The 26960-nt window shown below is 43.9% G+C and overlaps 1 protein-coding gene across 3 annotated transcripts in view; it reads left to right on the top strand.

Annotated features, from left to right (window-relative positions):
- The first annotated feature begins 1323 nt into the window (after positions 1–1323).
- Positions 1324–26960, top strand: part of SPECC1 (sperm antigen with calponin homology and coiled-coil domains 1) — a 260851-nt gene continuing 235214 nt past the window's right edge. For all 3 annotated transcript variants that reach the window (XM_075263737.1, XM_075263740.1, XM_075263739.1), the window contains exon 1: positions 1324–1362. The gene's annotated coding sequence lies outside the window, so the exon portion shown is untranslated. The remainder of the gene's footprint in view (positions 1363–26960) is intronic.

Genomic DNA, 26960 nt, shown 5'->3' with positions numbered 1-26960 from the left:
CAGTGGAGGCCGACAGCGGAGGACTGCAGCGGAGCCGGGGGATAGGTGAGTAACAGTGTTTTTTTTTATCCCACTTGGGTTTCCGATTATTATACTCTGCGGTCTGAAAAGACCACAGAGTATAATAATTGTTTATGGGTGTCCACAGTGGGGCATAATACTGTGTGTAGGGGCCACTATGGGGCATAATACTGTGTGCAGGGGCCACTGAGGGACACAATACTGTGTGCAGGGGCCACTAAGGGACATAATACTGTGTGCAGGGGCCACAGAGGGACATAATGCTGTGTGCAGGGGCCACTGAGGGACATAATACTGTGTGCAGGGGCCACAGAGGGACATAATACTGTGTGCAGGGGCCACTATGGGGCATAATACTGTGTACAGGGGCCACAGAGGGACATAATGCTGTGTGCAGGGGCCACTATGGGGCATAATACTGTGTACAGGGGCCACAGAGGGACATAATACTGTGTGCAGGGGCCACTATGGGGCATAATACTGTGTACAGGGGCCACAGAGGGACATAATACTGTGTGCAGGGGCCACTATGGGGCATAATACTGTGTACAGGGGCCACAGAGGGACATAATACTGTGTGCAGGGGCCACTATGGGACATAATAGAGCGTGCAGAAATGCGGAGGAGGGGGGCGGTCGAGGTCTTCAGTGTCAGTCGGGTGGGGGACATGTCAAAAGTTTGCCACGGGGCTCCGCCATTCCTAGTTACGCCACTGGTAGAATCTCTTTAATATGCAATTTGTGCCTCCTAATAGGGACAGGGGCCAATATGAGAGGCTCAGCCTCTGTACACCGCCATGGAATAAGCTGGTGCTATAGAAGTTAGTAAAATAAATGAAATAAAAGTAGAGTGGTGAGAAGCTGAATACTGCAATGCCAGGCTGTGTCCTTCATAGACCTCCATACACACAGTGCAGACTACTCCTCCACATAACATGGACATCTCCCTGTCACACAGAGCAGCATTAAGCCCCTCAGTGCTGCACATCACATAGGAAGGGGCAGCACGAACGAGTTAAATAGAAGAAAAACTGCATTGTAGCTCTGCAAGGACATGTGGGGGCGCAGGTCGTCGTCATGGCAAAGACTACAGTCCCCAAAATAAAGCTGGTTTTCTCCCGATCCAAAAGAATCTTGGGTAATGTAGTTCTAGAAAGGCAAACCGCTTATCAGGCTGAGGCCCGTGAGACTACATATCCCGGCATGCAGCGAGGCCCAGTGTGCGGAGGCGAGAGATGGGGAGGAGGCTTCGGATATGCGGCTGATACCCTCTAGTGGTGGCATGTGAATATTACAGCTGGTACCTGTCAACTGCAGAAGAGATCGGGGCTGAGAGAGCGAGGTAAGAGCAAGCAATTAGTGGCTGCAGGAGTTGGAGGGGCTATAGCAGGGGGGGCTGGGGTTATTATGGGGTACTTATGAAGAGTGGAGGGCAAAGCTTGTCATTGCATATATATGTCATGTGATTATCACCTGTTTAATTGTCATAGCATCTGTCATAGTGTGTATGTCCAGCGCAGTATGCACCAATGCATCTGTATATGAAGGATCTCAGGACTGGTAGCCCTGGCCCCTGTGTGCTGTGTACCAGACTATTGATCTGTCCTCATCTGCATGTACTGGGTGAGGGTACACTTGTTCTGCTGCTAAGGAGACTCTGCAGTACATTGCTAACCTCTCTGCTCTGGTGATATAGACTTAGATACAGGATCTGCTATGTAATGTTACATTGTGCTAGTATATGATATATGGTGAGTGCTGTGTATTAGTAACTAACCATACATGTGCACATGTGCATAATCCTAATATAATATACATTTAACTATACTGCTTATGTGGTGATGCAAAGGGATTGTAAAATGCTGCAGGAAGGTGCTAATGGATTTTGCATCAAGTTAAACTTTCATAAAGGAAACCAATTTATGAGTTATACTTATTCCTGCTGACTCAAGTATATCTACAGGTTTAGCTATTAAATGTAAGTCAAAGTTACACAGAACAGTAGGCAAGGGTTTACATACCTTTCAGGTATACAGGGCGGCTGCTATCTTCTGGTTCATAAAGGAAAGGTTTCCTAAAAGTTTGGTTGCCTCAAGCTGCTCAATGGGTAGTGCGAACCTGTATTAGGCTCCCTGTACACATGGACTGGACACATGAGCACATTAGGCAGTATGCAGGTAGTCCAAGGATATCCGAAATATTGCTGGGAAGGAAAATCAGCAGGGACCACACTGTCCTGTTACCAGGTGGTATGATGGCTTGGGTATTCAGGGACGGCTGTAGGGACTCGACCCAAGCACTATATAGATAGATAGATAGATAGATAGATAGATAGATAGATAGATAGATAGATAGATAGATATTGCCCTTACTCTAGGTTCACCCCTGGTTTCTAGTGTCTGTGCTTCATGTCCACTTGGGTACCTGACAAATGGAAACCCGATCTGCTTAAAATGGGGTCCACCAAGTTTCCACCCAAAAAATGTGAAGAGAAAAGTTGCGCCTGCAGGACTTTTCTCTCCGCTTTTTTTCAAGCGGAATGGGAAACAAAATTCCGAATGGAAACCGAGTGCATTAGTGAACCCAGTCTTAGAAATAATTGAGAAAATGTTGGCATATTGAAAGTATATGTCCCAAATATCCAATAGCTGTGTTTTCCATTGACCCCCACCTTTACCTTTGTGACAAAAACAATAGTACTTATCAGATGAAGTCAGAAAACACTGAAACAATCCATATCTATTAAAGCTAATGATTGACAGGTGACATCTCCAGTCATTGCAGACAGTTTTTCTCTTTCCTCGTCCATTTGGCCCAGACCACCATGACTGCTTCTTCCAGTTTTGCAGAGTTTACTACACAGATATCTTTGGTTCCTCACTTTTCTATTATCCCATTCATCCTGCTGCCCTAATAGTGACATCTTGCTGATACTTCTAATGTTGTGCTGCCCTGGGCCCCCGAATACTGCCCTGTAGAAATAATAGTGCCGTAAGGATAATAATACCTCCTCACAGTGCCCCCCATAGTAATATTACATCTCCTTGTGCCCTGATAGTAATAATGCCCCAATAGGTCCCCAGTAATAATAACTTCACCTAAATAATAAGCTCCACCTAAATATATATTTAAAGAGAACTTGTTACTAGGAAAAGGCAATGTGACCTGTAAGCAGCATGTTATAGAGCAGGAGGAGCCGACTGGTAGATAGGTATGTGGGAAAATATTCAATATAACCTGTATTTTATTCATTGACATCTCTGCTGTCTCTTTGCTATGAAGTCCAATATGCGGTCCTATCAGTGATGGACTATACATAGAGATAGCTGTCAATCACTGATAGGACCACCCCCTGGACGTAATACCAAAAACAAGCAGAGATGAACGACAGGCTGTACAGAATCTTTTCCCACAAAGCTATACATCAGTCTCAGCTCCTCTTACCTTATAACATGCTGCCTGCAGATTGCACTGCATTTTTCATGTAAATAATTATATATACGATGGTCACATCAGTCCATTCCTTGCCACCACCTATGGTGTGGTGCAGGTCGCAGGCTTCTTCCAGCCTTTGACCTGAGCTGTCACAATCTGTCTCAGTGTCACAGATCCACTCTCTTGTCAGCTACAGTTCTATGTTCCCTTTCAAACGGCAATATCTGCTGCTGACTTTGAGGCAGATTCCACCCCAAAATCAGTGGCAAATTCCACCCTAAGGGGGAGTTCACACGGAGTAACGTGCCGCATGATGTGGCATGTATACGGCGTGTGAGGGTAAGTTCACACGGAGGAAAGTGGAGCGCAATCTGGCACGTATACACATGCCGGCAGATGACGCGCTCAAAATGCTCCCATTGATTTCAGTGGGAGTTAGGAGCGTATACGCCGCGTTATTTTGCACCCGTGATGTTGCGGCTGCAAAATAACGCGGCGTATACGCTCCTAACTCACATTGAAATGAATGGGAGCATTTTGAGCGCGTCATCTGCCGGCACGTGTATACGTGCCAGATTGCACTCCACTTTCCTCCGTGTGAACTCCCCTAATCCTGACTTCCATTGCTTTCAATGGGAGGTAGAGATTGGAGCAGGAAGCTGGTAAATTAAGCAGCCTGCTTGATTTTACCGCAGAGTCCTTGGCTCGAAACTCCCTGATGATAAGGTCCATACATCTGAGGGTTGCATTGTCAGGTATCATTAAGCAGTATGCCAAACATATGTAATGGGAGGGCTTCCACTGATTTACAGCCATAAGTAGAATGAGAGACCATTTTTCTCCCACTCAGCACCCCAGAGAGGTGTAGACCATGCATACATTCTCCAATGTAGAATATAGGAGCTGCAGAATCTGTCAAATTTCACAACTCATAAACTACTAAGGAAAGAGTCATATACATATATGTCCACCTTTCCACTGTATCTACTCTTTTTTAAGAGCTCTATGGGTGGGCACTATAGCTGAGAATAGCAGATATAGTGCAGATGGGTGGCATCTGACCCCTGGGACCCCCACCAATCATGAGTATCCCGTCTGGAGTGGAGCTCCATACATTTATTTGTAGATAGATAGATAGCAGAGCGCTGTACTTTGCTCTCCTTGGTTGTACCTTAGAAATAAATGTAGTAGTAGTGCCTCTGTGTCACTGACCCTCCATGCAGGGCCACATCTGTAATACACATCTGCAGTACAGCCATATAATGAACCAGGATGCATCAGTATTCCTTCAGTATTTGCATCTATATTTTCTTTCATAGACATTATTTAGATGCACGAACATGGATCAGTTTTTGCCCTACAGAAAATAATACTAATGAATGTAAATATGGAGGCTAATACAGATGTAATACAGATGCTTTTCTGCCCCAAATCAATTTTTTTATACTGATAACCACAGATATGATCCATGGGGATCTCACGCCCAGACTCCTGTGGATATCTCATCAGTATAAAGATCTCATTTGGGTCCAGAAGAGTTCTTTAACGTTGTTATTTTGCAACAATATTTGCAAGCCAATTCGGGAAAGATTTGCACCTCTTCCATGCTTAGGTTCACAGTACGCTCATGTGAATTGCGTCTTCTTTTCTCCACCCCTCCATGAGCCAGAATCCAGATCCACTCAGTATCGATGGCTTCGGATGTGCCCATATCATCCTTCTATACTACATTTCCTAGCACAGGATTATCTGGGTGTTGGAATTGTGACCCAGTACAAGGAGCTGACTTTGATAGAGGTCCTTTCTGGTGAGACAAGCCTAATAAAGCGATCTGATGGATAATATAATGCTGCTTTGTTGTTCTCATATGTATGACATTCAGAATGGAAAAGACCAAAAAATCTGTGACATTCTGTTTTTCACTCAGTGGAGCTGTGAAAAGTTCAGATGGGTATTTAATGTCCTGCAGCGTATGGCGGTGAAATGACAGAATAGCCTGCTGTTGAGCCAGCAGGCAGGATCACATAGTCTGTACAGTGCCCAGAGATAACCGGAGAACATTATTTGTGTAAGGATGTAACCAATGCTCTTATTAAGATATCACAGGCTCAAGGAAAATACTAGGAGCGGAATATATGAAGAATAAACTAGAAGTTCAGATCTCCTCTTTACTAACATTGATATGTATCAGCGTAGAGGGTGTAAAAATAGTAATGTCCTTCCTAATTGTCACCCACATGAACTCCTGTATGGAATACACTTTGCTCACTGGTAGTTTAGTTTCTTATGAAATCATCTTTGCACTTACTAACTTGCTATTGAACTACTAGTGTGAACAAACCAGCCTGCAGTGTAAAGCATGAGGGAAAGACAAGTTCAACAGCCTGAGATGAGACAGTACAGGACAGAGGAGGCAGGGACCCCAGGATAATAGAGTGCTAAGGTACAAGCAGTCATAGTCCCTGGACCAGACTTAGTCTGGGACATGCAGGCAATATGAAGTCCAGATTTTCAGAACCATATTTATCCATGTGCAGGTTAAGATATGTGACTGGTTACAGGAATGGGGATCCCAATATACATGCATATTTATAGTGAGGATGGATGAGACATCTGTCAGGGTGATGCCCCCTCCTCTATGGTGAGGACAGGTAGTACGACTAGCTGCTTGTGTGACGTCAGTAGGGGTTCTCCAGAATTAGAAAAACGTGGCTTGCTGTGGGTTCAACTGCTGAAAAAAGGGACTGACTCTTGGTGGAATTCAGTGTCATTAAAGGCCTATATGATAGGTGAAAAATGTACCGTATTTGTAAAATTGCTGTGTACCATTTTCTTTCATTTATTGCAGTCATTAGATGATGATACATGATTGTTTTCAATTGATCTCCTGGTTCCTAAAACACGTATTACTGGATGACCCCTAGTTGTTTAGCGGTTGGTGCTGTTTTTGCTATCTCTCCAGGGTAGCCAGGTGGTCCACCCTCACATTATACTATGCACCCCCTCCCTTCTCTTTCCCCTACTCCCTTTGCTGTTACGCCAAAGCCCCACAGGACGTCCTGCAGCAATAAAGCGCTGTGGGAAAAACCGCGGCAGGAATGCATCGCGGTTCTTCCTGCAGCACTTTAAACAGAACGTTCGCTGGCTGACTGACTTTCGACTGACTTTCTGTTGCAATTATACCTATGGGGAAACCACCAGCGTTTCTGTAGATATAATTGACATTCTGCGATTTCCAAAACCGCGTCGGTTTTGGAAATCACGGCGTGTCCACATGGCGGTTTTCACTGCAGAGGGGGCATGGGATTCACTAGAATTCCATCCACTTTACCTGTACTGTAAAACAACGCGATTTTTCGTGCGGCAGAAACGCCACGGGCAAATTGCGGCGTTTCCGTCCCGTGCGGACCCGGCCTTAGTCTGTTTTGCCACCCCCTTTTTTTTACTGTCCCAGATTGCTTTGAAGTTGACTCCCTGAGTCCCCTAATAACACATTTGCATATTCACAAAAACAATGACATCTTGGCAATGGAGTTAGAGATTCACAAGGGGGAAACACTGTTTGATTCAGGTGGCCCTAACCTATCTGTAGGCATGGTTGACGTTCTGGGCTCTGTTGACAGACAGGTTTTCCAGTATTAGACACAAGGGCTTCTGTTTCTCTAGACACAGCGCCACTCTTGTCTTTGTCTCTGGTATTGCAGCTCTGCCAGCTCACTGGAATGGGCCTGAGTTGCAATACTTGATACAACCCATGGACAAGAGTGGTGCTGTTTTCCAAACCCAGACCACTGCCTTGATAAACGTGGACCACAATGTTTAGCTCGATGTGTGACTTTTGATGTGTGCAGTAGGTAGAGCCGCCTTACTGAACCAAACATGCGGAACACAATCCATGATGATATGTTAAACCCCCAGCATGCCGTGACAATAACATGTTGCAGTTACACATCTACCTGAGACTATTCTTGCAGGCCACGAAGCTGTGGTGTCGGTATTTTAGCTGCATGATGCCAAACAGAGCTGAGAAGGGAGCAATTTCTGCCAGTGAACAATCCTCCCACTCCTTCACCATAATCACATTTCTTTTCTAGCTGAAACATATTTGTTCCTATGTAAGTGAATTTGCCTGTATCAGCTGCGGACTTCTTACAATATCTTATAGCTGTTGTGACGTGCCCTTGTATATTATGACATGTCAGGAATGATAGATGAAGCGGTTAATTCAATAACTAGATTATTATTCCCTTAAGTGGACTGGGTATTGTACGGTGTATTTCCAGCAGTCGTAGAGGACAGAAAAATCATTCCACCATGAAAAGGTTAATTGTTAATGCTTTTCTGGCCCGTATATATTTTTTATACTGATGACCTACCCACATGATACGTCATCCGTGTCTGTTTTCTGTGGGTCCAATACCCACACCCTGAATTGATCAGCTGTCTACTGCCATATAAGTAATAGGAGCAGAGCTGGAGCCCCGTTCACCGAAATTGCAACTCTACTCCTGTGCCCTGCTATAGCTTCCGGCAGATCTGTGCTGTGTCTGGTCATTGGACCCCTATTGATCTCATACTTATCTATTCCGTGCATAAGTCAACAGTTCAAATAATGCATTTGGGGCCCCTCGAAAATTTTTCCCCGTTTATTATTTTATTGCCCTCGCCGTCAGCCTGCAATATTTTCGGCATGGTTCTGAAGCAAACAGGCCAAGGTGTTTCCACGCTGTTCTGCTACAAGAAGTGGCAAGGTACAAACAGGACAAGTAATGTGGCACGTGTTTGTCACGAGAAAGGGCCATGCATCAAAGACTCTCCTTGATTATACCTATCTATGACAGAAGACTGCCTTAGGCTAAGGCCCCATGGGCTGGAAACGCTGCGCTAAAGCGCTGCGGGAACAACTGTGGTGGGAACGTATCGCGGTTCTTCCCACAGCGCTGTGAACAGAAAGTTCACAGAGTTTTCCTCCACGGACTTTCTGTTACCATTATATCTACGGGAAAGCCGCTGGCATTTGACATGCTGCGATTTTCAAAATCATGTCGGTTTTGGAATTCGCAGCGTGTCTGCGCTGCGATTTTAAATGCAAAGTAAGCATGGGATTTGCATCAAGTAATGTAAAACACCGTGATTTTTCCTGTGGTGTTTCCACCACAGGCAAATCGCGGTGTTTCAAGCCCGTGGGGCCACAGCCTTATAAGGGTTAAATTCTGTGCATTAAAGTTTTTGGTGCAGATTTTGCAATGTGTTATTTTGAGTCCAAGCCAGGAGGGGATTCAGTAGGAAGGAGAATAACACTAGGTTCACATTAGCGTTGCCTCTAAGGTGGACCACTAAAATGGCGGTAACACTCAGAGTCCTACAGAACCCATTGGCTATAATGGGGTCCATTGAGTGTCTGTTGTTTTAAAACTGCAGGACATTTTCCTCTGCTGATTTTCAGGCGGACATTGTGATAAAGTTATTTATACTTCTGATTCCCTTTGAAGTAATTGTGTTTTTCCCGACTCTAAGACATCTTTGTTGCTTTTCTTTTTGCTTCTTTTAAAGGGATTCTACCACTAAAACAAATTTTTTTCTGGTTACCACGTCGGAATAGCCTTTAAAAAGGCTATTCGTCTCTTACCTGTGGAAGTGCTCTCCGCCGCGCCGTTCGTTCAAAATACCGGTTTGTACCGGTATGCTAATTAGTTCTCTCACAGCGATGGGGGCGTCCCCATTGCAGCTCGAAAACCGACCGCAGCGCCGCCTCTCTGGTCTTCTGTATCCTCCCCTTGCTTCTTCAGCGTACTGTCGGACGCCTGTGCAGTACGCTCTGTTCGGCGAAGATTGCCGAACGTACTGCGCATGCGCGAAATTGCAGTCCCAGCCATAGTGCGGGCACCGCAATTTCGCACATGCGCAGTACGTTCGGCAATCTTCGCCGAACAGAGCATACTGTGCAGGCGTCCGACAGACGCTGAAGAAGCAAGGGGAGGACACCGAAGACCAGAGAGGCGGCGCTGCGGTCGGTTTTCAAGCTGCAATGGGGACGCCCCCATCGCTGCTCCTGCGATGGGGACGCCCCCATCGCTGCGAGAGAACTAATTAGCATACCGGTACAAACCGGTATTTTGAACGAACGGCGCGGCGGAGAGCACTTCCACAGGTAAGAGACGAATAGCCTTTTTAAAGGCTATTCCGACGTGGTAACTAGAAAAAAAATGTGTTTTAGTGGTAGAATCCCTTTAAGTTTAACTAAATTTTCAAACTTTTGATTTTCTGGTTGAAGTTTTGACATTAATACATTTTGTCATATACTTAATGAATTCAGTCTCCTTTTTGTGAAATCCTGTATTTCCTTTTTTGTTTTCTTTGTTTCTCTATTGAGAGCTGAAATTCATACATTCCTTATACTATGTGTACACAGTGATGGGCTCTTACGTAATGCTGGAGTTCTGAGGCTGATGCAGTCACTTCAAACAGATCTGAAGATAGAACTATATATCGTTAGAACAGTGATCTTGGTGTCATATGAAGGCTGAGAATCTCATCTTTCCTATAACACCAGAATTATGGTACTAGGTTTGATCAAGCCAACCTTATGTGGCTTGCTATTTTCTAATCTCTCCACTTTCATACAGTAGTTCTTGGAGGGACATATCATTTCAGCAGAAAACTCCCTGGGTATGAAAATGTAAATAAGACTGGGTTCACACTACCATTACCGTATTTAATGTCTGTTGTGCTCTTCCATCACAGGATGAGAAAAACGGACCATTTTATAGGGGGTGTTCAAACTAGCGTCGGTGTCCGACAGCTAGTGTCCGATGCTAACATCCGCACAAAATCTTGCGCGGACATTAGCATTGGACACTAGCTGTCGGACACAGACGCTAGTGTGAACCCTAGATGCAAATGGAGTCCCCTCCGTTGGGAGTCCGCCTGCATTCACACCCATGAAACGCTTTCTTCTGGCATGTTTTTTATTTTTCTGATGGAGGTAAAGGTCCTGAATCTTGGACTGTTACAAAAAAAAATAAACATGACAGTAGAAAGCGTCCGTTTTATATTATAGTCAGTGGGAACTGATGCAGACAGAGGGGGCTCGTTCTGTGTCCTTCACTCTACTATTGTTAATGTGTGTTGCTGTCATCCTATGATGAATGACAGCGATGGACTGTAATAACGGTAGTGTGAACATATCCTTAGTCTGTCCTGGTAACTGTTGCAGTCCTTGTATGATGCTTACATCAGGGACATGCTTAGCATACAATGTGGTAAGTGGCCAGCCATTAATAGTCATCTATTAATCATGCCTAACACTGGCTCAGAAGATGAAAAGTGACCAATCTCCTTCTTTAGCATCTATTGTTTAGTTTCTGGCCAAAGGGAAACAAATAGTTTTCGTATGACTTTCATGATACAGTCCTATGAAAAAGTTTGGGCACCCCTATTAATCTTAATCATTTTTAGTTCTAAATATTTTGGTGTTTGCAACAGCCATTTCAGTTTGATATATCTAATAACTGATGGACACAGTAATATTTCAGGATTGAAATGAGGTTTATTGTACTAACAGAAAATGTGCAATATGCATTAAACCAAAATTTGACCGCTGCAAAAGTATGGGCACCGCAACAGAAAAGTGACATTGATATTTAGTACATCCTCCTTTTGCAAAGATAACAGCCTCTAGTCGCTTCCTGTAGCTTTTAATCAGTTCCTGGATCCTGGATGAAGGTATTTTGGACCATTCCTCTTTACAAAACAATTCAAGTTCAAGTAAGTTTGATTGTAAGTTTGAGTGGCATCATGGGCTACTCAAAACAATTCTCAAATGATCTGAAAACAAAGATTGTTCAACATAGTTGTTCAGGGGAAGGATACAAAAAGTTGTCTCAGAGATTTAACCTGTCAGTTTCCACTGTGAGGAACATAGTAAGGAAATGGAAGACCACAGGGACAGTTCTTGTTAAGCCCAGAAGTGGCAGGCCAAGAAAAATATCAGAAAGGCAGAGAAGAAGAATGGTGAGAACAGTCAAGGACAATCCACAGACCACCTCCAAAGAGCTGCAGCATCATCTTGCTGCAAATGGTGTCACTGTGCATCGGTCAACAATACAGCGCACTTTGCACAAGGAGAAGCTGTATGGGAGAGTGATGAGAAAGAAGCCGTTTCTTCAAGCACGCCACAAACACAGTCGCCTGAGGTATGCAAAAGCACATATGGACAATCCAGCTTCATTTTGGAAGAAGGTCCTGTGGACTGATGAAACAAAGATTGAGTTGTTTGGTCATACAAAAAGGCGTTATGCATGGCGTCCAAAAAAAACAGCATTCCAAGAAAAACACTTGCTAACCACTGTAAAATTTGGTGGAGGTTCCATCATGCTTTGGGGCTGTGTGGACAATGCCGGCACCGGGAATCTTGTTGAAGTTGAGGGTCGCATGGATTCCACTCAGTATCAGCAGATTCTTGAGAATAATGTTCAAGAATCAGTGACGAAGTTGAAGTTACGCCGGGGATGGATATTTCAGCAAGACAATGATCCAAAACACCGCTCCAAATCGACTCAGGCATTCATGCAGAGGAACAATTACTGTGTTCTGGAATGGCCATCCCAGTCCCCAGACCTGAATATCATTGAACATCTGTGGGATGATTTGAAGCGGGCTGTCCATGCTCGGTGACCATCAAACTTAACTGAACTTGAATTGTTTTGTAAAGAGGAATGGTCCAAAATCCCTTCATCCAGGATCCAGGAACTGATTAAAAGCTACAGGAAGCGACTAGAGGCTGTTATCTTTGCAAAAGGAGGATCTACTAAATATTAATGTCACTTTTCTGTTGAGGTGCCCATACTTTTGCACCGGTCAAATTTTGGTTTAATGCATATTGCACATTTTCTGTTAGCACAATAAACCTCAATTCAATCCTGAAATATTACTGTGTCCATCAGTTATTAGATATATCAAACTGAAATGGCTGCTGCAAACACCAAAATATTTAGAACTAAAAATGATTAAGATTAATAGGGGTGCCCAAACTTATTCATAGGACTGTAAGTGTTTGGCTAGTGTATAGGTTGTGGTGCTATCTGGGGGACCGTAATGTTTTGCACATGTTACTACAAGCATAAATTAATCTCAAATTTAGATGTGGAAAGCTATATAAAGCGAATGTTACCATATTCATAGTAGTAGAAGGAGGCTGCACTGAAAAATGCATTGGTGATGGCTTCATCCTCCTAGGAGGTCACACTGAGTATGCCACTCGCATAGTAATGGTCTGCTTCTAACTTGTTTGACCAGCATAGATTACAGTAGATTAGCTATACACTCACTGGCCACTTTATTAGGTACACCTGTCCAACTGCTCGTTAACACTTAATTTCTAATCAGCCAATCACATGGCGGCAACTCAGTGCATTTAGGCATGTAGACATGGTCAAGACAATCTCCTGCAGTTCAAACCGAGCATCAGTATGGGGAAGAAAGGTGATTTGAGTGCCTTTGAACGTGGCATGGTTGTTGGTGCCAGAAGGGCTGGTCTGAGTATTTCAGAAACTGCTGATCTACTGGGATTTTCACGCACAACCATCTCTAGGGTTTACAGAGAATGGTCCGAAAAAGAAAAAACATCCAGTGAGCGGCAGTTCTGTGGGCGGAAATGCGTTGTTGATGCCAGAGGTCAGAGGAGAATGGCCAGACTGGTTCGAGCTGATAGAAAGGCAACAGTGACTCAAATAGCCACCCGTTACAACCAAGGTAGCCAGAAGAGCATCTCTGAACGCACAGTACGTCGAACTTTGAGGCAGATGGGCTACAGCAGCAGAAGACCACACCGGGTGCCACTCCTTTCAGCTAAGAACAGGAAACTGAGGCTACAATTTGCACAAGCTCATCGAAATTGGACAATTGAAGATTGGAAAAACGTTGCCTGGTCTGATGAGTCTCGATTTATGCTGCGACATTCGGATGGCAGGGTCAGAATTTGGTGTCAACAACATGAAAGCATGGATCCATCCTGCCTTGTATCAACGGTTCAGGCTGGTGGTGGTGGTGTCATGGTGTGGGGAATATTTTCTTGGCACTCTTTGGGCTCCTTGGTACCAATTGAGCATCGTTGCAACGCCAAAGCCTACCTGAGTATTGTTGCTGACCATGTCCATCCCTTTATGACCACAATGTACCCAACATCTGATGGCTACTTTCAGCAGGATAATGCGCCATGTCATAAAGCTGGAATCATCTCAGACTGGTTTCTTGAACATGACAATGAGTTCACTGTACTCCAATGGCCTCCACAGTCACCAGATCTCAATCCAATAGAGCATCTTTGGAATGTGGTGGAACGGGAGATTCGCATCATGGATGTGCAGCCGACAAATCTGCGGCAACTGTGTGATGCCATCATGTCAATATGGACCAAAATCTCTGAGGAATGCTTCCAGCACCTTGTTGAATCTATGCCACGAAGAATTGAGGCAGTTCTGAAGGCAAAAGGGGGTCCAACACGTTACTAGCATGGTGTACCTAATATAGTGGCCGGTGAGTGTACATTATATAGGCATATAGTATAGATATTTTACATATCTGATGAAACGCATTATAGTTGAAAGGATTGCGAGGGAACTTAAATTTATCTTGATTTATTTGGTAGATCCTTCATCATAGACCTGGGGTTCCAACTCCCAGATCACTCAGACTCTCCGCTCTTTACCTGTGCTATGGTGGCTGGCTTTACTATTGTGAGATGAGGGAGAGAGTAGAGCGACCCAGAGATTGGGGGCTGGTTCTGATAATGTGACCCATAGGGTCCCTGATAAAGAATCCACTAGATAAATCAAGGTAAATTTAAGGCCCCTGACAACCCTTTAATGGTGTTTCTATGATCCCGTCGTGTCTGTTAACAGCTGGTCCATCTTTACTGTGGCTCGCTGGTTAGCATTGTTGCTTTGGCGCACTGAGTCTTGAATTTGAATCTGACCCAAGACATCTGCATGGAGTTAATATGTTCTCCAGTGTTTGCATTGGATTTCTCCCACACTCCATAGATATACTGGAAATTGAGACTGTGAGCCCTGGGATATGTTGGCGCTGTACAAGTCAAGAAAAATACTGTTCATTCCGTTCTTCTGCTATGATGGACAACGGTAACAATGATGTGAACTTACTCTGCATTGTTCTCCTTCTATGATGTCTGACTGTATATATATATATATATATATATATATATATATATATATATACATATACACTCACCGGCCACTTTATTAGGTACACCTGTCCAACTGCTCGTTAACACTTAATTTCTAATCAGCCAATCACATGGCGGCAACTCAGTGCATTTCGGCATGTAGACATGGTCAAGACAATCTCCTGCAGTTCAAACCGAGCATCAGTATGGGGAAGAAAGGTGATTTGAGTGCCTTTGAACGTGGCATGGTTGTTGGTGGCAGAAGGGCTGGTCTGAGTATTTCAGAAACTGCTGATCTACTGGGATTTTCACGCACAACCATCTCTAGGGTTTACAGAGAATGGTCCGAAAAAGAAAAAACATCCAGTGAGCGGCAGTTCTGTGGACGGAAATGCGTTGTTGATGCCAGAGGTCAGAGGAGAATGGCCAGACTGGTTCGAGCTGATAGAAAGGCACCAGTGACTCAAATAGCCACCCGTTACAACCAAGGTAGCCAGAAGAGCATCTCTGAACGCACAGTGCGTCGAACTTTGAGGCAGATGGGCTACAGCAGCAGAAGACCACACCGGGTGCCACTCCTTTCAGCTAAGAACAGGAAACTGAGGCTACAATTTGCACAAGCTCATCGAAATTGGACAATTGAAGATTGGAAAAACGTTGCCTGGTCTGATGAGTCTTGATTTCTGCTGCGACATTCGGATGGTAGGGTCAGAATTTGGCGTCAACAACATGAAAGCATGGATCCATCCTGCCTTGTATCAACGGTTCAGGCTGGTGGTGGTGGTGTCATGGTGTGGGGAATATTTTCTTGGCACTCTTTGGGCCCCTTGGTACCAATTGAGCATCGTTGCAACGCCAAAGCCTACCTGAGTATTGTTGCTGACCATGTCCATCCCTTTATGACCACAATGTACCCAACATCTGATGGCTACTTTCAGCAGGATAATGCGCCATGTCATAAAGCTGGAATCATCTCAGACTGGTTTCTTGAACATGACAATGAGTTCACTGTACTCCAATGGCCTCCACAGTCACCAGATCTCAATCCAATAGAGCATCTTTGGGATGTGGTGGAACGGGAGATTCGCATCATGGATGTGCAGCCGACAAATCTGAGGCAACTGTGTGATGCCATCATGTCAATATGGACCAAAATCTCTGAGGAATGCTTCCAGCACCTTGTTGAATCTATGCCACGAAGAATTGAGGCAGTTCTGAAGGCAAAAGGGGGTCCAACACGTTACTAGCATGGTGTACCTAATAAAGTGGCCGGTGAGTGTATATATATATATATATATATATATATATATATATATATATATATTTATATTCATGGCAGTTACCATAAGTGTTTTGTCAATCATCCTCTTATCTTTTTTAGTTGTTTTATATCTTTTGTCCTGAGTTTGGTAAAGAAAAAGAATTTTGGGTAAATATTTTGGTTATTTTATGTTCCTCACATTCTCCAGTCATGAATCCATGCAAGATATTGCCTTTGGCTAATGTATGCCATCATGGCTGCCCAAATCTCCGGGAAGCTTAGATTCCATGAACTGATTGTTTCTCAAACCATTTGACCTTAGAGGACCTTCAATGCAGTACATATAAGATCATATAAAGAAGAAAATGTTTGTTCTCTTCATCCCCCTCCCTCCTGAAATCCTATCCCTATGTGTCCTGTTGTACATGAATATGCAGCCTTCAGAAATTGTTCTTAGTTATATCTGAAGAAGAAACCAAAGAGTTTCGAAACGTTATAATCTGTCATCATTATGAGTTAGCTATTAAAAAAGATATCATCTACTGAAGACTCAAGTTTTTTTTTTTTTTTTTTATATTTTACTAGCGATGAGACGCTAATAATTAGGCAAATGTAGTTGGCGGTGAGCCGCCTGCGTCCGCATGTCAGCTCTGCTACATCTGTGCGTATGCGCAGCAGCCCCAGCTGTATGCACCTCTGTACGGAGAGCAGAGCAAGCTGTGCTACAGCGCTTCCTCAGCTCGGCTACATCGGGCAATTCTGTGTTAGACACGGCGGAATGGCTGCTGGTGAAATTTGACACAGTTTGCCCTTTCCCCCCAGCACAGTCCAAAGACCACATGCCCCTGTGTTACGCACACAAACTGTTAGCGCGCTGCCTCAGCCTGCTGATTTAGAATACAGGCTTGTGTTGTGTGAGTGTCTGAGCAGCTTGTGTGTTAGACACAGCTGAACAGATGTTGCTGAAATGTACAACAGTACTCCCCCCCTCTGAGGCAGAACAACAGATTCACCGTCCTACTTAGTGAAATTCTGCAGCCGATATACTCCTCTTGTCCAGACACAGCCTGTATGTTCTGTAGTCTCCTGATCTTCTATGAGACTCCATCTTCTTCAGCTTTCATAGTATCCGTCTCCCTCCTGTTTAGCTCCTCCCCCAAATTAGCGTGTAGCTCTGCCCACCACATAGCATGATCCTATGGGACAGCTGAAGGGCCTGTGATGTCATCAAAGGTCCTCAAAAGTAGTGTGTGTGTGTAAATTCATGCTTAACAGTCATGTAGTGACGTCATTTATCGGGATAAAGAGTAGACTATATTTTAATTGGGGTTCCTATCTATCTATGTGCCAATTTTCAGCCAAATCCGTTCAACCGTTTTTGTGTGATTGAGTAACAAACATACAATATTAGTAGGATAGGATAGGATAAGATCATAGTGTGAGGATGCGGCAAGGTTGCACTATTTGCATTTACTGCATTGTGTTGCCCTAAGCCTAACAACATTGGTAGAGATTCAGGATTCACCTTGTATAACATCAGCACAGACAGTAACAATAATTCAATTTGTGCAGAAAAGTTTTTTATTATTTTTGTACTATTTGTTACATTACGCTCTTTATGTAATGAAGTGTTCTACAGCTAGACATTTGGCAGCAAGCCGTAGTCCATGTGACTGAATAACAATTTGCAGCTTCTGTCTATAAAGACATTACATGGATACTCAAACATCTTACAATGAGACTTCTTGCAGGGAGCTAAGGCTTGCATTACGTTGCCTACAAGATTGTAGACACATTGCTCTAAGAAAATGGGGCTTCACAGGAGTATTTTAAGGGTTATTCTGAAAACAACAAAAAATAGAGAGTAGACATACAGTATATATATAAAAATAAAGAAGAAAACAAATGTGTCTTTCTAAGGTCCTTTAGTTCTAGCATTGTGTGTCTGGTCCCTGGTGCTTTCATCCTCTGTTGGACATGTGATAACATTAAAGTGTACCTGCAATTATAAAACGGCTCTTCATAAATGAATAGTACAAGTGAATATAAGAAACTTTGCAATATGTCTTATTTAAGAAATAGTTTTTTCTTCTCTATCTATTAAGCCGAGTTATGTTTTACATATTAATCTTTGGAGATTCCTGGAGAAGGAGGCTGCTGGAGAACACACACACAGAACTGTTGCTGCTATACTCTGCTATTCTGTGAGCCAAGTAGCCCTTTTAACACTGCTGTGCTAAAGATATCAGGGCACAGAATGAGGCAATATATTAGTTATCAGTAGAGATGAGCGAACAGTGTTCTATCGAACACATGTTCGATCGGATATCAGGGTGTTCGCCATGTTCGAATCGAATCGAACACCGCGTGGTAAAGTGCGCCAAAATTCGATTCCCCTCCCACCTTCCCTGGCGCCTTTTTTGCACCAATAACAGCGCAGGGGAGGTGGGACAGGAACTACGACACTGGGGGCATTGAAAAAAATTGGAAAAAGTCATTGGCTGCCGAAATCAGGTGACCTCCATTTTAGACGAATAGTGGATTTCAAATCCGGGTCATATGAGAATGTGAACTTTGTGACTATGAGACAGGGATAGCTGTACAGGCAGGGATAGCTAGGGATAACCTTTATTTAGGGGGGAATGTTATTAAAAATAACTTTTTGGGGCTCTATCGGGTGTGTAATTGTGATTTTTGTGAGATAAACTTTTTCCCATAGGGATGCATTGGCCAGCGCTGATTGGCCGAATTCCGTACTCTGGCCAATCAGTGCTGGCCAATGCATTCTATTAGCTTGATGAAGCAGAGTGTGCACAAGGGTTCAAGCGCACCCTCGGCTCTGATGTAGCAGAGCCGAGGCTGCACAAGGGTTCAAGCGCACCCTCGGCTCTGATGTAGGAGAGCCGAGGGTGCACTTGAACCCTTGTGCACCCTCGGCTCTGCTACATCAGAGCCGAGGGTGCGCTTGAACCCTTGTGCACACTCTGCTTCATCAAGCTAATAGAATGCATTGGCCAGCGCTGATTGGCCAATGCATTCTATTAGCCCGATGAAGTAGAGCTGAATGTGTGTGCTAAGCACACACATTCAGCTCTACTTCATCGGGCTAATAGAATGCATTGGCCAGCGCTGATTGGCCAGAGTACGGAATTCGGCCAATCAGCGCTGGCTCTGCTGGAGGAGGCGGAGTCTAAGATCGCTCCACACCAGTCTCCATTCAGGTCCGACCTTAGACTCCGCCTCCTCCAGCAGAGCCAGCGCTGATTGGCCGAATTCCGTACTCTGGCCAATCAGCACTGGCTAATGCATTGTATTGGCGTGATGAAGCAGTGCTGAATGTGTGTGCTTAGCACACACATTCAGCTCTACTTCATCGGGCTAATAGAATGCATTGGCCAATCAGCGCTGGCCAATGCATTCTATTAGCGTGAACTGAGTTTGCACAGGGGTTCTAGTGCACCCTCGGCTCTGCTACATCAGATTGCTACATCTGATGTAGCAGTGCCGAGTGTGCATCAGATGTGTAGTTGAGCAAAACTGACTCAGCACTGCTAAGTCTCTGCATTCGCATAGGAATGCATTGGCCAGCCTTCGGCCAATCAGCGCTGGCTCTGCCGGAGGAGGCGGAGTCTAAGGTCGGACCTGAATGGAGACTGGTGTGGAGCGATCTTAGACTCCGCCTCCTCCAGCAGAGCCAGCGCTGATTGGTCGAGTTCCGTACTCTGGCCAATCAGCACTGGCCAATGCATTTCTATGGGGAAAAGTTAGCTTGCGAAAATCGCAAACTGACAGGGATTTCCATGAAATAAAGTGACTTTTATGCCCCCAGACATGCTTCCCCTGCTGTCCCAGTGTCATTCCAGGGTGTTGGTATCATTTCCTGGGGTGTCATAGTGGACTTGGTGACCCTCCAGACACGAATTTGGGTTTCCCCCTTAACGAGTTTATGTTCCCCATAGACTATAATGGGGTTCGAAACCCATTCGAACACTCGAACAGTGAGCGGCTGTTCGAATCGAATTTCGAACCTCGAACATTTTAGTGTTCGCTCATCTCTAGTTATCAGTCTCCTCTCTCCATAGGGTACTGTGTGTGAGCCGGATATACTGACTCTATGTTAACAAAACAGACTGATGAGGAGAGGAGATTAATAAGTAGAAAAATAAACATATTTCCTAAGTAAGATATATTACAAAGTTTCTTATATTCACATGTACTATGCATTTATGAAGACTTGTTTTATAATACACGTGTAAAAAATAAGACTCCCATTGACTTCAATGACATTTTACACGTGTAAAAAAATGTAATTGAAGTCAATGGGAGTCTTATTTTTACAAGTGTATTTTGCCAAAATCCACGCGCGTTTACGCCGTGTGAATGGGCCCTAATACTGTCATTCAACGGCAGGTGACTACTGAGGCCAGTGACTGAGTGTTCACAGATATGATGGATGTGGCATACAAATCAGCTACAAAATAATAGCTATAATACCAGATGAAAGGCATCGTGTATGTATTGTAGGGAAGGTAGCTCAGTAGAAGCAATGGTGCGGACCCAAACAGTCAAGACATCATATGCATCAAACTGGTTTATTTAGAAAAACAGGAAAATAAATAAACCTTCACTTCAGGCACAAATGAGCAAAATAAAAATACAGCCTCAACTTCAGGAAAAAAATGAAATTCCTGCTCGTCCGAGCGACTAATTAACAGAAGTAATAACCTAACTATACGTGTGGCTTACTAACAACCACATGAAAAACACAAGCACAAATTGTTCACACCGGAATCAGGGTTGCAGGACAGACCCAGCTACGTCCTCACTTTCTGAAGTGCAGGCTCTGCAACCTTTTATGGGCCAGTAATGAGCCTCAGGACCCACACCTGGGGCTGAGGCCTATTCCAGACCCGCCCTGCACCACACATAAGTCAGGAATCTGGGGCTGATATAGCAGGACTCCAGCACTTTGCCTGGCACCTTCTTATAGTATGTACATCACAACCATTTTGTTTATCACTCCACTGCATCTAAAATAAAGCAAAGCTACAGACACTACAGCCATCCTGCAGATTAGTGCCTGCAGCTCATCTGCAGACCAGTGAGTCTCCGTGGAAACAGACTACAAACAAACCCCGTGTAGATTAATCCTGAAGTTATGTTCTCTTCCATCTGTCTGCTGCTTCTTGGTAACAAAGTCATTAGGCAAGCAAGAAGCGCGGGTTAAAGGGGTATTCCCACGTCGCATACTCACCAGTCTTCGTTGCTGTAAATTCTTCTTTCTTCCGGCTTTGTTACGTCATTGGTGGGCGGGGTTACATATGCAAAGCCAGCGGCGAGAGGCCCTGCGTGCGCGCTCATAGACCAGTCTAGCCTTCACAATGCGAATACAGACCCGGCATCCGCCTCTCTCTATTACAGCGGATGCCGGGTCTGTATTCGCATTGTGAAGGCTAGACTGGTCTCACCATCTATGAGCGTGCACGCAGGGCCAGCGGCATCTCGCCACTGGCTTTGCATATGTGAATACAGACCCGGAATCCGCTGTAATAGAGAGAGGCCGATGCTGGGGAGTGTAGACGCCGGCACAGGTGCCTGCAACATCGCTATGCTTCTGCCCTGCATGAAGCCAGCAGCGGCAGAAGTGATGCTGTTATTCCGCTCCTCCGCGGAAGACTGAAGACTGTGCAAAGTTTCTTAATTTTTCTTTATTTACATCAGTTAGAACAATAGAATAAAATGAGCTGCAATGGTGGATTTACCCTTCCCAAATATACCATATTCAGCTTGAATACCCATATGATATGAACATTTGGATGTTGTACCACAACAGAATACATTTGTACTTATAGCTATGTGATATTCTACACCAGAAGGTAAGATAAGCAAACGCTGTATTATTCCTCATGTCATGTGTTGTTTAGCAGCCAGATGTTCTGTAGTTGTTAGATTGTCACCTTCAGTTTATCTCTTTGGTCATAGAAGACATCTTTGTCACTGTGTATCTGAAAGGTCATAGACATTGAGCTGACTGCAAAAACATTCCAACAAAGGCAACATCTGAAACCAATTTCCTGTTCCCTCACAATTTCACATCATGACTGTTTTGTCTAGAATGAGTCTTTTTCGGCATAGTAGGTTATTTTGTGGTATCATTAAATGAGGTTTTCACCTTGAAATAAGCGACTTGCTTGGCTTTCATGTAGCCTGTGGTGTCCATCTGCGGGAATCACCTCTCTTAACCCCTTGTAACCCTCACTGAGTCTTCTGGGAAAGAGTCTGGAATTAGGTTTACATAGTCATAGATGTAAGTAACCAACCAGAGATACAAAAATTAATTCCCTTTTCTTTGCTGCCTACAGTACAGTGCCAAAGTTTTAGGCAGGTTTGGAAAAAAAATGTGGTAAAATAAGAATGCTTAAAATAAATAGTAGAAGTGTTAATAGTTTATTCCTCTCAATTGACAAAATGAAGAAAATGAACAAAAGAGAAATCTAAAATCCATTGATATTTTGTGTGACCGCCCTTTGACATAGGAGTCCTGGAAGTGATGATACGACCCCTACAGAGCTCTGATCTTAACAACATCCAGTCTGTCTGGGATTACATGAAGAAATGGAAGTAATTCCTTCCACCAATTTTTCTAGTTATACTTATAGGCCGGGGCACCACGGGCCAGAAACGCCATGATTTGCCTGTGGCGGAAATGCCATGGGAAAAATCATAACATTTTACAGTACAGGCAAAGTGGATGGGATTCAAGCGAATCCCATTCCCGCTTTACGGTGAAAACCATGGTGCGAACACAGCGCGATTTCCAGCATGTCAATAATACCTACGGAAACGCCAAAGGTTTCCCCATAAATATAATTGTAACAAAAAGTCAACAAAGGAAAACTCCACAAACTTAAAGCGCTGTGGGAAGAACCGCGATACGTTCCCACTGTAGTTTTCCCCGCAGTGCTTCATTGCTGCGGGATGTCCCGTGGGGCCATAGCCATAGACAGCTTTTGCAGGAACTCGGCAAGGAGGTTGTTCCAGACATCTTGAAGAACTAAGCACAGATCTTCTCTGGATGTAGGCTTGTCCCAATCCTTCTTTCTCCTCATGTAATCCAAGGCAGACTGATGATGTTGAGATCAGGGATCTGTGGGGCCATATCATCACTTCCAGGACTCCTCCACGAAAGGGCCAAGGTCACACCAAATATTAATGAGATTTAGATTTCTCTTTTGTCCATTCGCTTCATTTTAATTGACAAGAAATAACCCCAAAAACTATTTTTCTATACATATACACAACTAAATATAGGGCAAAGATTGGCAAAGCTATGTAAATAGAACACTATGCTAAGAAAGCGCACTGCCACAGAAAATGTTTAGCAAAAAATATATAAAGCTTTATTTAAATACATTTTAAAACATATATAGGACAGAAATAATGAATGGGGTGATACAACCAAACAGAACAATGAAGGCCCAAGATGGAATACTAATGGTTAATGATGAATAAATGACACTTACATTACATATATATAAGGATATGTAAAACATCCATAGTTTCTAAAGTGCATATATAACATACATAGTTTTTTAAAGTGCAAATATTCTGTGAAATAACATGATGCCAAGTAATAAATTACCTATGGGTGGACCTTCATGTAGTGATCGCGCCCCAACGCGCGTTTCGCCACTACCGTGGCTTCGTCAGGGGGAAAAAAGATGATCATCATCTTTTTTCCCCCTGACGAAGCCACGGTAGTGGCGAAACGCGCGTCGGGGCGCGTTCACTACATGAAGGTTCACCCATAGGTAATTTATTACTTGGCATCATGTTATTTCACAGAATATTTGCACTTTAAAAAACTATGTATGTTATATATGCACTTTAGAAACTATGGATGTTTTACATATCCTTATATATATGTAATGTACCGTATTTTTCGGACTATAAGACGCACCTAGGTTTTAGAGGAGGAAAATAGGGAAAAAAAATTTAGAAGCAAAAAATGGTAAAATATTTAATATATGGGAGTTGTAGTTTTGCAACAGCTGCAAGGCCACATTGACAGGTGACCCTGCAGCTGTACGGGGACACATAGAGTGTTTTTTTTTGCGGGGCCAGAAGTGCTTTTTAGTTATACCGTTTTGGGGAATATCTATTGCTTAGATCAACTTGTATTGAAAAAAAACTCGGTGGTTTATGATATATGATTTTCTACTTTTATATAAATATTCTAGGGACAGGAGGTGATTTAGAACTTTTATTTATTTCATATTTTTAAAGCTTTTTTTTTTTTTTTTTACTATTTTATTCCCCCCCGGGGGCTTGAGCCTGCGGTCACTTGATTGCAAGTCCCATAGACGGCAATACAACTGTATTGCCGTCTATGGGACATTCTGTCTATTAGTATTACGGTTGGTCATAGACCCAGCCGTAATACTAATATAGCCGTGACAGGCCTGGGAGCCTCATTAGGCTCCCGGCTGTCACCCAAACAGGTCGGCTCCTGCGATATCGCCGCGCAGGAGCCGGCCTGCAACTTCACAGGTACAGGACCGGCCCCGGGGGAGAAGGGGCCACCGATACTGACCCGGCATCCGCTGTACTAGAGAGGAGGATGCCGGCAAGGTATAGACGCCAGCACAGGTGCCGGGGCCTGAGACATCGCTATGCTCTTCTGCCCTTCATGAAGCCAGCGGGGGGGGCGGAGGAGCGAAATAGCATCGCCCCTGCCGCTGCTGGCTTCATGCAGGGCAGAGGAGCGCAGCGATGTCTCAGGCCCCGGCGTCTATCCCTTGCCGGCTTCCGCCTCTCTATTACGGCGGGTGCCAGGCGCCACATTCGGACTATAAGACGTACCCTTCTTTTCCCCCAAAATTTTGGGGAAAAAAAGTGCGTCTTATAGTCCGAAAAATACGGTAAGTGTCATTTATTCATCATTAACCATTAGTATTCCATCTTGGGCCTTCATTGTTCTGTTTGGTTGTATCACCCCATTCATTATTTCTGTCCTATATATGTTTTACAATGTATTTAAATAAAGCTTTATATATTTTTTGCTAAACATTTTCTGTGGCAGTGCGCTTTCTTAGCATAGTGTTCTATTTTTCTATACATGCCTGAAACTTTTGCACAGTACTTGTATGTCTAGAAGCAAGCGTGCCTCAGTGTCTTGAAAGAGGCCTCTTACTGCCTGGTTAGGATTCTGGACTCCTGGAGCAATGCAGAGATAACTAGCATTTTATGGGAATACAAATCAGCCTGCAAGTGCACTGGGGGCGCCGGCGGGACTAATGTACCAGATTCATTACAGCCTCCTTTGGAATTGTCACACTTTTGCCATGCTTGACATGTTTATCCTCCACCTATGTCACATCTTTTGTGGCAAATTTGGCATACCAGGCCCCGCCCCCAGTGCACTTGCAGTCTGATTTGGATATCCATAAAAAGATATTTACCTCTGCTTTGCTTTATTGGTTTTTAGCCACAGTGGCATATTGCTGGTCCGGGTAAAGATCCCTCCACAGTGTTATTACTGGTATAGGAGCCATTTTTCACCCAACAGACTCCCTTTGAAATTTCTCCCCATCTGCTAATGAAAAGACAACCCTGAATTTCTAGGCCGGACATTTTATTTATGAAGTTGGCACCATAGAAACAATAAGCGGTGTTTTATGCTATAATATGGCGGATTCTGTATCAGGATGGAGTGGTGCACTTGCCATCCTTTCGCCATGTAGATGAGAGATGTAAGGGGCTGTTTGGGGGTGAAGCGAGGGTACCTACCTCCGATGATCTAATGATGGTGCCAGGAGAAATGCAGATGGACTGTATATCTTACTGTATATTCCCATTGTTTGCATGGATTTAAGGAAGAGCAAATGAGGAAATTTGTATAAATGCCCCTTATTCACAATGAAGTGTTTCTTTGTCCGCAGGATGCTGCATTTTTCATTAGTTCATATGTAGGCCAGCAATGTTTTAAACATGCACATGTGGTTTTCGCTTTTGTATTTTTTTGCATCTACGGATATTCCTACAATGTTATTACCAGGGAAGAGAGGTCACCCATAACCCGCCATTGCCTCTTGGGTAACTTTAACATTAAGGTTACGGCGGTAAGCTACTCTCCCAGAAACACAATATTAAATGACAGATTCATGAAGAGAAAGTGCTGGGTCAGGAGCAGCGTTATCCGTCCAGCCAAGTAGCCATATAACTTCCTGTCATTATTTCTGCTGTACTTAGTAGTTGCGGAGGCTGCGATATTCATACATAGCATTGCATGGAGGCCACAACCACATGAAGAGCAGAATATTCCTTAATGTACACAGAGGATGTGGTTATAGGGCTACTGTCAGTGTATGTTTGGATAAAGAGAGGAACTGGCTACATATGGTGCGCCCGGGCAGCAAGGGGAACTGTGCACACAGCCGTGATGTCAGCAAACTGATAAAACTGGGATTATGCAAGTGCATTATATTCTGAAACATATGTAAGGAACTCAAAGGGGAAGTATACGTGTCTAAATTTAGACAAAAACACAGCACTGTGCAAAAGTTTTAGGTAGGTGTGGAAACAATGCTGCAAAGTAACAGTCCATTCACACGGCGTAAACTTGCGCTCATTTTGGCAAAATACACGTGTAAAGAATACACGTGTAAAAATAAGACTCCCATTGACTTCAATGACATTTTTTACACCTGTAAAAAATGCGCCAAAACACGCAACACATTTTTTGACGTGTTTTTTGGCTCGTTTTTTACACGTGTAAAAAATGTCATTGAAGTCAATGGGAGTCTTATTTTTACACGTGTATTTTGCCTAAATGAGTGCACGTTTACTCCGTGTGAATGGACCCTAAGAGGTTTTGTCCGCGGACTTTCTATTACAATTATACCTATGGGGAAACCACCGGCGTTTCTGGTAGATATAATTGACGTGCTGCAATTTCCAAAACCATGCCAGTTTTGGAAATTGTGGCATGTCCGCATGGCGTTTTTTTATCGCAAAGTGGGCATGGGATTCAATAGAATCCACATTGCCTGTACTGTAA

Source organism: Leptodactylus fuscus, chromosome 2 (genome assembly GCF_031893055.1).
Source record: "Leptodactylus fuscus isolate aLepFus1 chromosome 2, aLepFus1.hap2, whole genome shotgun sequence".
NCBI lineage: Eukaryota > Metazoa > Chordata > Amphibia > Anura > Leptodactylidae > Leptodactylus > Leptodactylus fuscus.
The sequence above is the reverse complement of the archived record's forward strand: the minus strand, read 5'-3'. Positions and strand labels throughout refer to the sequence as shown.